The 16,196-nt window shown below is 49.0% G+C and overlaps 1 pseudogene; it reads left to right on the top strand.

Moving 5' to 3' along the window:
• Positions 1–3,221: 3,221 nt before the first annotated feature.
• Positions 3,222–4,113, top strand: LOC101534285 (transcription factor SOX-2-like; annotated as a pseudogene).
• The last annotated feature ends 12,083 nt before the right edge of the window (positions 4,114–16,196 follow it).

Below are 16,196 nucleotides of genomic sequence, written 5' to 3'. Positions count from 1 at the left end.
CAACCCTGATGGTTATTGCAAGAGAGGGTGGGGAGCCAAAGTTGGAACTAAGTAAAGACCAGAGAAAGCTCCTCTCCTGAGTCCCAATGGAAATTTACTGTTCTTCTGTTTCTGAGGACTGCTCAGGGCTCCTGGCTGTTGTTCCAAAGACGTTAGATCCTGTGAGGAAGGACCTAGGCTTCTTCCATCCAGTGTGGGAAATCTGATAGGAAATAGTTGACCTCAGAGTTCTCGGCCTATGAGGGCACCCCAACTCCCTGTGAGCTCCTTGGCAGTTGGGATACAGTCCTTGGTGCCCATACTGATATTTCTTGGTGATGTACCGGGTTCTGGGGTTAGGATACAAGTCTCCTCCTGTCTTTCTGTTCCACTCTGGGCTCCCCTCCTGCTCTGCGCATTTGACTTCCTGTTAAGAGGCTGTCAGGATCACTCTTGGATCCTACTGTATGTTTTTATACTTTTTGCTCATGTCAAATGCAGGTTCAAGTCTGGAGTCTGTAAATTACCTGTTACAATTCTGATAGATTATATTTAATTTCTTTCTCACATATTCTAAGAAGGTGCAAGATTTCTCTGCTCTCCTGACCCACTGAAGATTAACATAGGGTCTTAAAAGCATATCAAGAATTTTAGTTCATATATATATATATATATATATATAATTTTGAATATTTGAATTATGTGTAAGAGTTTTATATACACTGGAATTTTCCCCCAAAGTCCCACCCCAAACAAATTTTCCCCATTTTACTACAGTGGCATAATCCTTTATGAGGAATTATAATTCCATCAGTCTCTTAATTTACCCGAACATTTCTGGAACAGACAAATGCAAACAGTCTAGCATCCCATTGTCTACACTTGTCCAACAGTTTCATTGGGAATCCATCTGTCATCTGGATGCAGGAATAAATGTTGCATTATATCCACACATCTGGATATGGTAGACCCCAGTACCCCATCACTATACATTTCCATAATTGAGAAACCATGAAACAAGGTCAAAAACTGTTATGAGCTAGAACAACAGTCTCAACAACAACAACAAAATACAGCTCCATGAAAAAACACGCCACTGAGTAACCAACACATGGGTGACAAGAAGGAGATACAAAAGTCTCTTGAAAAAAATGATGCACTATATAGTCCATGAGCCAGCAATGAATTTGACAAAAGAAAAGAGAGTATTTTTGCCTGGATCCCATGTGACTGCCAGTTCTAACCCCAGCAGCTCCACTTCCCATCCAGCTCCCTGCTTATGGCCTGGGAAAACAGTGGAGGATGGCCCAAGCCTTGGGACCCTGCACCCGTGGGGTAGACCTGGAGGAAGTTCCTGGCTCCTCGCTACAGATTGGCACAGCACAGGCTCTTGTGCTCACTTGGGGAGTGAATCATCGGATGGAAGATCTTCCTCTCTGTCTCTCCTCCTACCTGTATATGCAACTTTGCAATTAAGATAAATATTTTTTTTAAAAGAGAGAGTATTTGGAATAAATAAAACTGATATAAAAAAACTTCAAAACACATGGGATGCAGCCAAAACAAAACAAAACAAAAACAGTGTCGATTGAATTATTGAAGTTATACATTCCACACTGGTTTCCTTATATAAGAGAGAACATTATGGTATTTGTTCTTTTGAGACTGACTATTTTCGCTGACCATAATGGTTTCTAGTTGGGACCACCTAGTCGTAAATAGTATAATTTCATTTTTCTTAATAGCTGAATAATATTCCATGGATTAGATGTACCCAGTGTCTTTAACCACTCTTCTTTGGATGCACATCTAGATTGTTTCCATGTCTTTGCTATTGTAGCTTGTGCTACTGTAAATAGGATTACAGATCCCCTTCTCACATGCAGATTTCATTTCCATTGGGTATATTCCTAGCAGCAGGATAGCTGGGTCACATGGCAGACTTATTTGCAATTCTCCAAGCACTCTCCATACTGATTTCCTCAGTGGTTGTATTAGCCTACACTCCCACCAGCAGTGAAGGGGGGTGCCTTTCTCCCCACATCCAAAGTATCTGGCACAAATGGCCAGTCCCAGCCTGTCTTCACCTCCCGAGCTCCCCATGTGAACCCAAACTCCCACCTGGCTGCTGCAAGGGCTGATCTGTGGCTGGCTCTGGATCCCTGGTTGTCCTTTGTGTCCAGATCACAGCTCACCAGTGGCTGCGGGGTTTTCTGTTCCCTGAACACTGCTCAGCGATCGTCGCCTCTTCCCTGTGTCCGGGGGTCTTCAAATAACTCCCTGTTGACTTCCTGGCCCCTAACTTTTCCTGTAATCTGCTCTCTGTTCTTTACCCTATCTAATAATTTTCCATCATCTCAAACATGTCTACACCCTTTGCCGACCAGTGAGATTTTCTAAATGTAAACTTAAGAATTCCTAGCCTCTTGTGCCCCAAGAACAATGTTGGTGCCTGATTAAATACAACTCTTCTTTTTAAGATTTATTTGATTTTGATTGCAAAGTCAGGTATACAGAAAGGAGAGACAGAGAGGAAGCTCTTCCGTCCGATGATTCATTCCCCAAGTGACCACAAAGGCTGGTGCTTGCCCATAAAAAGCCAGGAGCCAGGAACTTCCTCCAGGTCTGCCAGAGGGGTGCAGGGTCCCAAGGCTTTCCCAGGCCACAAGCAGGGAGCTGAATGGGAAGCACGGCCGCCGGGATTAGAACCAGCGCTCGGATGGGTGTCTATTAACTTGTTCAAAATGTTATCAGGAGTTGTAAAGGCAGAGAAGAGAGTGTTTGCAAAAGGGGGAGAGTAGGTTGCAGCCTCTTTAAAAACTGAGGGAACAAGAAGCAGAGAGAAAGAAAGGCAGAAAGAAGTTTGAGTTCGGGGCTTAAGCCTTTCCGCTCCCCCAAAAAATCACAGCAATAACAATAATAATCATAGCTGGCAGCTGTGGCATTGGCCAGAGGCGGAGGGAAACTCTGCTTTTTTGATCCCGATTCCAGTTCGCTTCTCTCTCTCTCTCTCTCTGCCACCTCTGTCCCCTTTCTTCCTCCCCTCCCCAAATTGCTCTCCTCCACCTGGTCTCCTCAAACCCTGCTATCTCCAATCACCCCCGCCCGCCTGCCTCCCCTCCACCTCCTCCTCCTCCTTCTGTCCCCGCCCCCACCCCCCGAGTTCCCCACCGCGCCCAGGGTCTCCGGCCTCCAGCGGGCCAGGCCCACGCGGACAGCGCCCGCATGTACAACAGATGGAGATGGAGCTCACGCCGCTGGGCACACAGCCGAATACTGGGGGAGGCTGAGGCAATGGCAACACCACGGCGGCGGCGGGCGGCGGCAACCAAAATGCCCATGAACGCCTTCATGGTGTGTTCCCATGGGCAGTGTCCAAGATGACCCAGGAGAACCCCAAGATGCACAACTTTGACATCAGCAACTGCCTGAGCCCCAAGGGGAAACTTAGTGGGAGATAGCAAAGCGGCCATTCACCACAGAGGCCAAGCGGCTGCGGGAGCTGCACAAGAAGAAACAGAGATTATACATATCGACCTTGGGCGAAAACCAAGAAGCTCTTGAAGAAGGATAAGTACATGCAGCCTGGCGGGCTGCTGGCTCCCAGAGGCAACAGCATGGCCAGCGGGATTGGGGTGGGCGCCAAGCTGGGGGCGGCTATGAACCAGCGCATGGACAGCTATGCCCACGTGAATGGCTGGAGCAATGGCAGCTACAGCATGATGCAGGACCAGCTGGGCTGCCTACAGCACCTGGGCCTCAACGCACATGGTGCGACTCAGATGCAGCCCTTGCACCGCTATGATGTCAGCTCGCTGCGATACAACTCCATGATCACCTCGCAGACCTACATGAATGGCTCTCCCACCTACAGCATGTCCTACTCGCAGCAGAGCACCCTTGGAATGGCGCTTGGCTTCTTGGGCTAGGTGGTCAAGTCCAAGGCCAGCTCCAGCCCCTCCGTGGTTACCTCTTCTTCCCACTCCAGGGAGCCCTGCCAGGCCGGGAACCTCCAGAACATGATCAGTGTGTACCTCACCAGCGCCAAGCCGACTGCACATGTCGCAGCACTACCAGAGCAGCCCGATGCCCAGCACTGCCATTAAAGGCACACTGCCCCTCTCACACATGTGAGGGGGTCCACCATACAGCGGACTGAAAAAAGATGGGTGGCGGGGCAGGAGGGGAGAATGGAGGTGATAGTGGGGTGGGGAGTCGGGGGAAGACATTTTCAGAGGAAAAGGAAACAAAAACCCAGGAAATGGGAGGAGCGCAAAAGTAGAGTGAGAAGGAAGCATGACGAAAAAAACAAGCGCATGCAACACAAATCCTGGTATGTGACAAAGAACATTTCATTAGAGCAAATGACACCTTTAGAGGAGACCACCAATCCCTTCTACGCCCAATGCAAAACCTGCGCTGCTGACAAGAGAACTTTATAAAAGATGTAGAGATGCTGGACTTCTTTTGGGGGGGGGACTATTTTTGTACAGAAAAAAAAAACTTGCTGGTGGGTGGACTGGGGAGGGCCAGGGGAATGGACCTTGTATAGATCCGAAGTAAATGAAAACTGCACACAACTTTTTTTTTTTTCTAATTGAAAGGTGGATATACAGAAAGGAGAGACAGAGAGGAAGATCTTCCATCAGATGATTCATTCCCCAAGTGAGCACAATGGCTGGAGCTGAGCCAATATGAAGCTTGGAGACAGGAGCTCTTCCGGGTCCTCCATGAGGCTGCAGGATCCCAAGGCTAGGCTGACGACCCCTGCTGTTCTAGGCTTCCGGCTGCTCCAGGCCCAGGCCCACTCAGCCCAATAAACCAACACACCTGCCCCACTGCTGCACTTGCTGCTGTAGAACCAGGTGGGCACTACCAGCCACCCAGCACCCCCAACAGACTGCTCATAGACCAAGTTGCATGTGAGGCCTTGCCCTTCCAAGAAGCTTATAGACCACCACTGCAAGGATTGGCCAGTTCAGCTGGCATCCCCTGTGCCCCCAGCCTGCAAGGATGTCCAATCTGCTAACAATCCTGCCCCCCCTTGACCCTGTCCCACCTTCCCAGCTTGCTTGCAAGTCACTCAAGGGTCAGGTGGGCTCAACTATTGCTCCTCGTGCCTCTAACCCAACCTCACCATTGCCCCCTACCACTGATCTAGGCCCAAGTCTGCTCAGACAGCATTCCTGGCCCTGAGCATGCACTCCATCTGCTCCAGGGCCAAATCATTCCAGCTGCCTAGGCCAGTGCACCCCTCAGCCCTAGCTCGAAGGTCGCTCAACCCCACATGTGCTTGGTTGGTATCCCCACGTACACCTAGTATGCACACCATGCATTTCAGAGCCAGTGGGTCATGAGAGTAAGCCCAGAGCCCAAGGAGCCCACTGGCCGCTATTCCAGGAACAAGCTGGACAAGCCAGTGCACTGTGCGCCCCCTCTCTGCCTGCCATCTGCTTCATAGCCAAGTCATCCTGGCCGGTGTCCCTGCTCCTACTGACTGTAGTCCTCCATTTCAGGGCCAGGCTGAATTGCATGGACAGGAGGGAGGTGGTGAAGGGCTTCTTTAACATAACACCTTCCATCACCATACTTGCCCATCCATGGCCAAGCTCGGTTAGACAGCCTGGGCTCTATCCCAAGAGCACTGCCATACTGTCCACTGTCCGGAGCTTGAGAACGAGTTGGGCTTAGCCAAAGATCCCACTCCCTTAGCAGGCAGTGTGCTTGCCAGCCACTCCAAGGCTGGCCCCCTTTAGCTGGTAATCCTGCAGCCCCAGCCTGCACACCTTGAGTCCCGTGCCATGCAACATGCCCACTCTGCCTCCTCACCTGACCCTCCAGTGTCATCTCCAACACTCCTAGCCTACCTGAGGCTCCTCCAGGGCCAGAAGGGATCAGCCCCACCACACTTATTTCTAGCCAGCCTGCCCCCATAGCCTTGCTGCTGCTGCAGGGCAAAGTGGGCTAGTGTGGTATGGAAATCAACACGAAACACTGCAACAACCTATTTCTTTTCTCATGAAATAATGTTCATGTGGACAACTCTAGTTTGCAAAGCAGGGTTTATTTAAGAAGCAGAAGGAAGGTGACCTGCACTTCAGCAAGAGGGACGCCAAGGGAGGAAACACCCATGAAAAAGATGGAAATTGTGGTCATTCAGCACCATCTCAGGGAGGGGTTGACATGAGTCACCCCAAGGGCAGAGAGAAGGAAACTTTTTCACAATGGGCAGTAATGTCTGCTGCATCAACCAGAAATAAAAAGTTGAAATCTGTGTCTTCCTTCTCCCAATGTTGTGGGCTAGGCAGGCAGTCAGGGTGACCAGTATGGAAACCACACCCCATCCCACTACCTGGATGTTTCTTCCTGCCCACCTGGTATGCTCACCTATCTGGAAAATGAGAGGGGCTGGTTTTGCATTGTTGTGTAACCACTCCCCTAAGAAGCCCCCACAGTGGACTCTGATGGGTAGGGCTCACTCTCTTGGTCACATGCTTCCATTGCTCTGGCACTCTGACTCTTGGTCTCCCCAGTACCTGGTTAGACTTAGGTCTCCTGGTAGCCCATGAACATGGCCCGTGTATGTGTGTATTCTTCACAATCTGTTTACTGCTTGAGTGGGACAGGAATGATGCTAATTCTAAGATGCTTTGTATTTCTAATTTGTGTACTTTCTGGAGTTCTGGGAGAGGTAAGGCCTAGCAGTAACAAAATGTGGACAGAGAAGCCAGGGAATGGTGGATGTCTGCAGTCCAAGCACCTCTCTCTTTTTTTTTTCCCCTTGAATTGATTTTGTTTTTATCACAAAGTCAGATAGACAGAGAGGAGGAGAGACAGAGAAAGATCCTCTGTCTGATGATTCAAACCCAAGTGACCACAATGGCTGGTGCCGAACCAATCTGAAGCCAGGAGGCAGTAACTTTCTCCAGTCTCACACACGGGAGCAGGATCCCAAGGTTTTCTTAGGCCACAAGCAGGGAGTTGGATGGGAAGTGGGGATGCCGGGATTAGAACCAGTGTCCATATGGGATCCTGGCATGTTCAAGGCAAGGACTTTAGCTTCTAGGCCACCTGGCTGGGCTCCTATGCCTCTCTTCAACAAGTGCAGCCCAGGGCCTGGCCCCTTCTGTCCACAATCCTGTGGCCCCAGCCTGTTTGTTAAACAGCAAAGTTTATGAAGGAGTCAAGCAAACCGACCATCCGGCCTGGGTCAGCTCTCCCTTCCTTCAGAGAGTGACCTCAATGTGAGAGTTAGATGGGTTTTTATGAAGAGTGAGTTGGCTGACCCTGCCTTAGGACCCAGGTGAGTTGGATAGCCACAGGAGGCTGCCATGTTTACAATTGGCGGACAATGGGTGGGCTATAGCACTGCAGGAGGCTGTCAGCTCTAGGCTGGCTCTGACAGGAACCCTAACACCCCTGTCCTGCATCTTGCTCCTCAGGAATAGGCTCACTCTCCCTGGGTACACAGCACATCTAGCATTCCCACCTTGGTTATTGCAGCAAACATAGGTCTTCAGAGCTGGCAAAGCCTGTGCTTCTAGCCAGCCTGTCATGCCTCCCTCAGGCTTCTCCAGGAAATCTGCCTGCAGCTTGCTCTAGGGACAGACTGGCTTAGCCACAGTAACATGCCCCACAACACACCCACCACATCAACCAGCCTTGGCACTGCCAGGTCAGATGAACCCAGGAGGCACTTTCCATGCCACAGCATGCTTGTCAAACCCAACAAACAAATCTGAGTCTCAAGATATAATTAATAAAAATAAAAGAAGAAGAAGAAGAAGAAGAAGAAGAAGAAGAAGAAGAAGCAGCTATTTTAGAACTTTCCGGAAAGTTGCCAAAAACACTGTGTAGTTCCATGCCAGTGCAAAAAGGGCCAACACAGAACTTGTTGGGCCACTTGGTGCTGTCCAGTCTGGATCTTTGTGATGTGCACATCTACAGCAGGGAAGAAATACAAGTAACTGTCTTCCCATCCATTCAAGCCCTTTGGATCAATATAAACAAATGATAAAGAAGATAGTGTTCATTCTCCCACTACTCAGAAGTTGTGTTGAAATTACGGTGCCCTGGGTCAAATTTACATCTTCAAACTGCCATCCCATATCAGAGCACCAGTTTGAGTCCTGGCTGCTCCATTTCTGATCCAACTCCCTGCTTATTGCACCTGGGAGACCTGGCTGAAGTACCTGGTTTCTAACTTTAGCCTAGCCTAACCCTGAAAGATCTCTTTCCCTCTGTTACCATGTCTTTCAAATCAATCAATCTGCCATGCCTTCAGTGGAGGGTCCCTTGTTCCCTGTACTGTGACCTCCAGGAAGGTGCAGGTGCCCACCAGCATGGCCTGATACAGGCAGAGAGGAGTGTGCAGCTGGCCCTGGGTCTAACCGTGTGCTGGGGGATGAAGTGACACAGGAAGTGGCACCAGGAGTCCATCTTGCAAGCACCACGAGAGTAAGGGTGATGAGTCACCACATCCAGCCATGCACAGAGGCAGCAAAGGCAGGAACCACAGAGCAGAATCAGGAAACTACCCAGGGTCAGGTCCTGTCTCTCCCTGGATGGGATGCTGGAGTCTTCCAGAGGTAGGCCCTGGTTAGCCCTGGGTAGAAGGTTGGGGTCCTCCAGGGGTGGGTCCAGCTTCCCTGTGGGTTGTTTCCTGCCCCAGGAAGACCATTATTCTGATGGGGGTGGGGCAGTGAGAATGGAAAATGGCATCAAGGCCACTGGAAGGCTCTAGCCCCTGACGCCAGGGGGTGGAAGCCTGGTCCATCCCTGGAAAAACTGAATCCCAGAGTCAGGGGCAATCAGGATCTACCCCTGCAAGACTACAGCACCCAACATGGAAGAAGCCAAACGCCCAACCTCGTGGGGGAGAGGATATTCCCAAGATGACCCCAGCCCCCAACCAAAAGAAAGCAGAATCCATCCCTGAAGTGCGAGGGACGGACTTCCTCTGGAAGACCTCAGCCACCACCCTTTGGGGGAAAGAAGACCCCCCCAGGGAAGACCCTAGCCCCCAACCCATGGGAAATAGAGACACCTTTGAAAGACTCCTGCATCTGACCCCTAGAGGAAGCAGGACCTGCCCATAGAAAACCCCAGCGGCAGACGTAGTTGGGGAAAGCTCCAGGAACCCCTGGGAGACGTCAGCCCCAATCCAAGAGAAATAGGACCTGCCCTTGGAAGACTGAATCAGGTTGGCTCTGGAACAGCAGATGGGGCAGTGGTCATGCTGGGTGTGGTGTAGGGTTCGTGGGCCAAAAGGACCTGGCCCTGGAGCAGTGGATAAGCTGGTCGTAGCAGATGCACTGTGGGTGAGGGCAAGCAGACCCGGCTCCAGAGCAGCAGGCCGGAGATTGACTTGATGCAGAATCCATATTGTTGGCCAAGCCTGCCTGATCCTGGAGCAGCTGTAGCATGGTGGGAGGGCAGGTTAGAGGTGTGGGGACCCTGGCCAAGCCCCCCAGGCCCTGGATCTGATGGTATGAGTGAAAGAATTTATTTGAATATCCTACCCTGGACTCTGCGCCATTACTTCTTCCTCAGAGCACAGGAAATTCGTGCCAGTCCAGCCATCCACCAATCAGATGTAACCTGGCATTCCACCTGAGAATCCCACATCCAATCTTCCAGCCTCTTCCCCAAACCCACCCACTCACAAATCATCAATAGGTATTCACCTGCAGTTGCCAATCCCCTGGGGTCTGCCCTCAATCCCTCCCAATCATCACCCCCCACACCTGGCAGACCAAAAGGCCCCCAGGCACGGTTCTCTCTCTTCTTTGCTCTTCCTCTTCTCCCAGCCACCCTACCCCTCCTCCCTTTCCCCTTCCCCTCCATCCTGTTCCTTCCCCACTGGAATAAACCTCCTAAGATACCTTGTTGTGCCTGGTGTTTTCAGCTCATGGTAAAGAATCAGGTTGCAGGAATTAACTGCGCATAATAATATCATAATATCATATAAACTAGAACTCAACCTTTTAAATAACCAGCAATGCGTGTTTGGGGCTCTTGCATCTCCATTTGAATAGGTCTGACACAAAAGCAGCCAGAATGACACTGGGTAAGCTTGCTTGGCCCTGGAGCTGCCTGCAGGCAGTTTAGGAATGTGTGTGTGTGGAGGAGGGGGCAGAGAAGGGAGTTAGAAGGTGTTAGTGAGCTGCTTGGTGCTGGAGTGGATGGCGGGCGGGTGGGCAAAGGCTCAGGGGGGCGCAGTCCAAACTGCCCTGTCCTTGAAACAATGAGCTCAGGAGAGCCGGCCTGTCCTTGTAGCAGCCCACCAGTTGCCAGGGCGATGGACTGTGGCGGGCCCTGTACTTGCTAGTACATACAAGAATCTGGTCTGGGAACACCTCAAAGTTTCTTTTTGGGATCCCCCAATCATAGTGGCAGGCTCAGAATCCTAACCAACAAAAGACAGTAGACAGAACAGATCAATCCACCACCTCAACTATATGTTGGCAGTGAAATACTGGACAAATGGAGACTTTATGATGGACTATGCCAATCAGTGGATTCTCCAAGAACCTCATGGTGCCTGGAGTGGAGAGATTGGCAGTGATTCATAACTGGTGAACTACCAAAACCACTTTAGCAGGCTCAGCGACATGGCCCAGTGGCTAAAGTCCTCGCCTTGAGCATGCCAGGATCCCATATGGGCGCCAGTTCTTATCCCGGCAGCTCCACTTTCCATCCAGCTAGCTCCCTGCTTGTGGCCTGGGAAAGCAGTTGAGGACGGCCCAAAGATTTGGGAGCCTGCACCCGCGTGGGAGATCTGGAAGAAGTTCCTGGTCCTGGCTCGGGATTGGTGAAGTATCGGCCATTGTGATCACTTGGGGAGTGAATCATTGGACAGAAGATCTTAATCTCTTTTTCTCCTTCTCTCTGTATATCTCACTTTGTAATAAAAATAAATGAATCTTAAAAAAAAAAAAAAAACTTGAGCAAGGAGCTCAGAGCATGCCCCACATTGGGGACCTTGCATGGGTGGGAGACTGGGTGGGGCTTCTCCCTCAATATTCCCTTTACCTCAGATATATGAAGGAAATAATAGGGAAATAATAGTCTTACCCACTTCCCTGTAGCCCTTGTACCTTTTTACCCTAATTAACAATTTAAAGATTGTTAAAAATATAATTTAAAAAGTTATATAAAAAAGATTGGTAGCTTTAAAAGTAAAAAGTCTTTTTTCTATGCACTTTTTTTTATTAGACACATCTACTAATACAAACTGAGAGATCTCACTGTCAGGTCTCAGTGCGATAGCGTGGCAGTCACTTTCATGACTTGCTTACTAAGCTTTACAGACTGAGAGTGGAACTTTGCATTTTAAACACTTACAGGCAACACTGACTAGATTTGTACTGGATTTTCATTTGCTTTAGGTGAACTACACAGCCAAACATGGTTTAGATGTTCTTTTCAGTGTTTTTTTTTTTAGTTGACAACTTCAAAAATCACACTTAAAAGACTTTGCTTTTTGACTTTTATCCAAATGGTGCTGTTTTGTCTTGGAATATTATTTTAGAGAAAAAACTTAGTGGAAATGGTATTTTGGAATCTATGAGTGTTAAATGTGGCTCATAATTTTGGCAACATCATGTGATGCTAACTTGTGTATTACACACTTAAGAGACACAATCTCAAAGTTTCAACCTGTGATGTAATTTGATGAAAAGAAGGCGGGGAAAGATGACTGACCATGGCAAGTTGGTATGTCCGAGTGTGTGATGAGATAGGGACAGAATGAATCAGAGGAGAGAGCAGGAAGTGCAGAATTGCAAGGAAAAGTGTCCGAAGCTCCGTGGGGTTTGGGGATGCGGGGGAGGGAACAACTTTCACCCAGGCAAGAGAGTACTGCGAGAAAAACCTCTGAAAGACAGCAAAGTGCAGCCTGAGGTGGTGGAAATGGGTACCAGGGCCAAACGGACTCAGTCAATACCTGTGGCGGGTCCAATGCCGTGTCCTAGCGGCTAAAGTCCTCACCTTGAAAGTGCCAGGATCCCATATGGGTGCTGGTTCTAATCTCAGCATCTCCACTTCCCATCCAGCTCCCTGCCTGTGGTGAGGACGGCCAAAAGCTCCTGGCTTCAGATTGGCACTGCACCGGCCGTTGTGGTCACTTGGAGCGTGAACCATTAGACAGAAGATCTTCCTGTCTCTCCTCCTCTCTTTATATCTGACTTTGTAATGGAAATAAATAAAATCTTTTTTTTTAAATATTTATCCATTTTTATTACAAAGTCAGATATACACAGAGGAGGAGAGACAGAGAGCAAGATCTTCCATCCCATGATTCACTCTCCATGTGAGCCGCAACAGCCTGTGCTGTGCTGATCTGAAGCCGGGAACCAGGAACCTCTTCCAGGTCTCTCACGCGGGTGCAGGGTCCCAAAGCTTTGGGCCATCCTCGACTGCTTTCCCAGGCCACAAGCAGGGAGCAGTATAGGCTGGGAAGTGGAGCAGCCGGGATTAGAACCGGCACCCATATGGGATCCCGGGGTGTTCAAGGTGAGGACTTTAGCCGCTAGGCCACTGTGCCAGGCCCGGAAATAAATAAAATCATAAAAAAAAACCCTTGTGGCGAGTCACAAATTGATTCAGGGAAGACACCAGTGGGAATCCTGGCTGACCCATAAGAGATGGATGGAGGTAGAAGGACTCTTAGAACAGAACACAGATAGGATTAAAAAAAAAAAAAAAACAGCTCAGGTAGTGAAGGAATAGATATACATTGTCATAATCTGATTCTTTTCTATTTTAGTTGCATTTTTTAAAAAGATTTATTTTTTTATTGGAAAGTTAGATATACAGAGAGGAGGAGAGTCAGAGAGGAAAATCTTCTGTCTGATCATTCACTCCCCAAGTGGCTGCAACGGCCAGTGCTGCGCTGATCCGAGGCCAGGAGCCAGGAACTTCTTCAGGTCTCTCACAAAGGTGCAGGGTCCCAAGAGCTTGAACTGTCCTCCACTGCTTTCCCAGGCCACAAGCAGGGAGCTGGATGTTAAATGGAGCTGCTGGGATTAAAAGCGGCGCCCATACGGGATCCCAGCAAGTTCAAGGGGAGGACCTTAGGCACTAGGCCATAGTGTAGGGCCCAAACCTGTTGTTTTTTATGACAATACTTTGTAATTTTCCAAGGTCTCATTTCAATTAGCATTTGAGTCAGCACAAGGTCATTTATCCTTAGGTGCCTTTAAAATGTATTTATTTATTTGGAAAGAGTTAGGCAGAGACAGGAAAGGACAGAAACAGAGAGAAAGCTTCTATCTGGTGGTTCCTGCTCCCAAACGATTGAGATTCTCAAGGCTGGACAGGGCAAGGCCAAGAGCCAGACCCTGATGGAATATTCCTCAAACTGCATTAATAATAGCTAATATGAATATTTTTTTAAAAGATTTATTTATTTTATTTCAAAGTCAGATACACAGAGAGGAGGGCCATGCCACCGGGCCCTAGTATGAATATTTTTAACTGTTAATAGTCAGTATCAGTGGTTATATTTTATGCTTTTATTTGAATGAAACAATTTATTACTAAACAATTTTCTCCAAGGAAAGCATATTTACTAGGTTATTTCAGAAGCTAATAGGAACCAATAGGACGTCTTGGATGCAAGGACCCAGCCTGTGTGTGTCTAGGTGTGACTGACATTCCAAGGGTGGGATGTGGAGGGTGGAGTGCCCTGCCTTGAGTGCTCACCCAGCCGGGCTTCCTAAGGGACCCTGGACAACAGAGAATACTAGATAATGAAACACTGGGCTGAGCCCTGAGTGACCCCTGTCACAAGCTTTGATTGGGTACAAGCACTGGTTTCTGCACCGGGAGCAAGTAAAGTGGGTGCCAGAGCAGCAATGATTCAGCTGTTTGTCTTGGCCTGTGAAAACATCACACCAAGGGCCCAGTGCAGAAGCCCAGGGGCTAAAAGTCCTTGCCTTGCAAGCACCAGGATCCCATATGGGCGTGGTTTTGTGTCTCCACAGCCCCACTTGCCATCCAGCTCCCTGGTTCTGGCCTGGGAAAGCAGTAAAGGCCAGTCCAAAGCCTTGGGACCCTGCACCTGTGTGGGAGACATGAGAGGTGCTCGTGCCTCCTGGCTTCAGATGGGATCAGCTGGGGTGGTTGCGGCTGCTTTGGGAGTGAATGATCAGACAGAAGATCTTCCAGTCTCTCCTCCTCTCTGTACATCTGCCATTCAAGAAAAATAAGTAAATCTTAAAAAGAGAAAAATTCTCACTTTCCTATAGCCCTTGAACCTTTTTACCCTAATTAACTATGTAAAGATTATCAAAACTATAATAATATTAATAGAAACATTCCCCAGTATATTAAAAAAAGAGAAAAAAATTCAATGTGGTGGGCACAAACCACAGAGCCCTTAGCACTTGCTCTCTGTTTAGTCCACATTTTCTTTCTGTGTTCAATAGAACGGCCTTGTCCCTGCTGCCTCTGGGGAAGCACATCTCCCCAGGTCCACTGTGCAGGCTGTCCTCCAGGTGACCAACGTGTGAGCCTGTTGTTCTGGAAGGTATTCAGGTGAGCCTGCTCTCCTTCAGTGCGTTGATGGTCCCGTAATGGGGTGATAGATGCTGGGAGTGTTTCCTGGTGTCACCTCAAAGATTGGAATGTACTGGGTGGGATCCAAACTTTACCCCAGGGCTGAAGAGGGAACTGAACCTAGATGATAGGTGGAGGTGGGTGGAAACTTGAACTTCAGTTTAAATCATGGGATTATCAAAATGACTCCATGCAAGCCCTTCCCAGGTGATCTGATTATGTTAATAGGCTCCAGGGAACACATTCCAATCCAATGAGTTCACTGTTGACAGGCCCTGGGGGTTTCTCAAATGAACTCACAGGGCAATATCTCTTTCTACACAAACTACCTCAAGGTGAAAAATACCAGGGATGGGGGTAAAGCTATTCGCACCACAGGGATGAAAGGCATAAACAGATTCAGGGAGTGGGACACCCCCGGGTCTGCTTTGGATGGTGCCTAAGAGTGATCAATCAGAAGAGCAACTGCGTGTGGGATGAGTCTAGGCGGCAGTTAGGCTGTCAGTTGACAGGAAGCACCGCCTCTTCCGCTAAGCCCTGCCCACCTCAGATACTTAAGGCCCTTGCCAAGGCAATGAGCTGGGATTCTCTCTGAGGAAAGTGAACTGCACAGCAGGTTTCTGCACTGCACAGCTTCCCAGAGTATCCTGCGATCATCCTACAACTTTGAATCGTGACACGGATCGACAGAGCACTTGGGTGAGTGGGCCTGTCTTTTGTGTTCTGGATATTTTCACGTTTTTGAGAGAGGCTCTCCAGTAAGCCTCAACCAAATAACAACACACACATAACCACACCCAAACACACAACCAACACACACACAACCAAAACACACACACAGTCAACACACACACATACACACATACACAGGATGTTTTTATCCCACCACAGTCCAAATCTGGTAGCCTCAGGCTCAAAAATCTTTTCATGCCCCTTACTTGTAGATTTGAACACAGGCCAGGGAATTGCAGCTTACTTCCTGTAATGTCTTTCTCAATGAAAACTAGGGATCATTCTAGTTTTTCTGAAGGGTCCTCCAGGCCTGACTCCCCAGATATTAGAACAGAATCGCCAACAGGATTTTTCGAATATCCCAGTGACGACAACACTGTGCCAACACCCTCCAAAGGAAACAAAAAACGTGACCCCAATTCCCTAATGGCTTCACACCACAGGTCATCGTCGCCAACACGACCATGCACATGGATGCATCGTACTTTATCATTTGGAATCTCCTCTCCTAGGACAAAAAATTGTGCATTTTCATTCAGAGGTTACAAGGTAGGACCTAGCTACTCCCCAACTATGACACACCCCTTCAGCCTGAGTCAGACAACCCACACCATAGGATTCCTGTCAACTCAGGGAACTTAAGATCTCCCAGCCCCATGTGCCTCACTCTCTCTTCCATCTCGTCCTGCTCCTTGAGTAGCAGTTGTATCATTGTGGGGGAATCAGCCCCCCTGAATGAGGGAGCTCCGAGTGTGGCAGGAAATTCACCCTGTTCCTCCCCCATGAACCCTCTCCCACCACTGTCTCCTCTGTCTCCCAGCTACTCGCCTACCGTCCCGAGATTTCTCCATCAGGACACCAACCAGAGGCAGTTCTGCCTTGAGGAGAGGCCAGGCTCAGTGGGAGCAATAGACTTGGCCCTC

The sequence above is a fragment of the Ochotona princeps genome, chromosome 18 (genome assembly GCF_030435755.1).
Source record: "Ochotona princeps isolate mOchPri1 chromosome 18, mOchPri1.hap1, whole genome shotgun sequence".
NCBI classification, from domain to species: domain Eukaryota; kingdom Metazoa; phylum Chordata; class Mammalia; order Lagomorpha; family Ochotonidae; genus Ochotona; species Ochotona princeps.
Note: the sequence above shows the minus strand (reverse complement) of the source record. Positions and strands in the feature narration are given on the sequence as shown.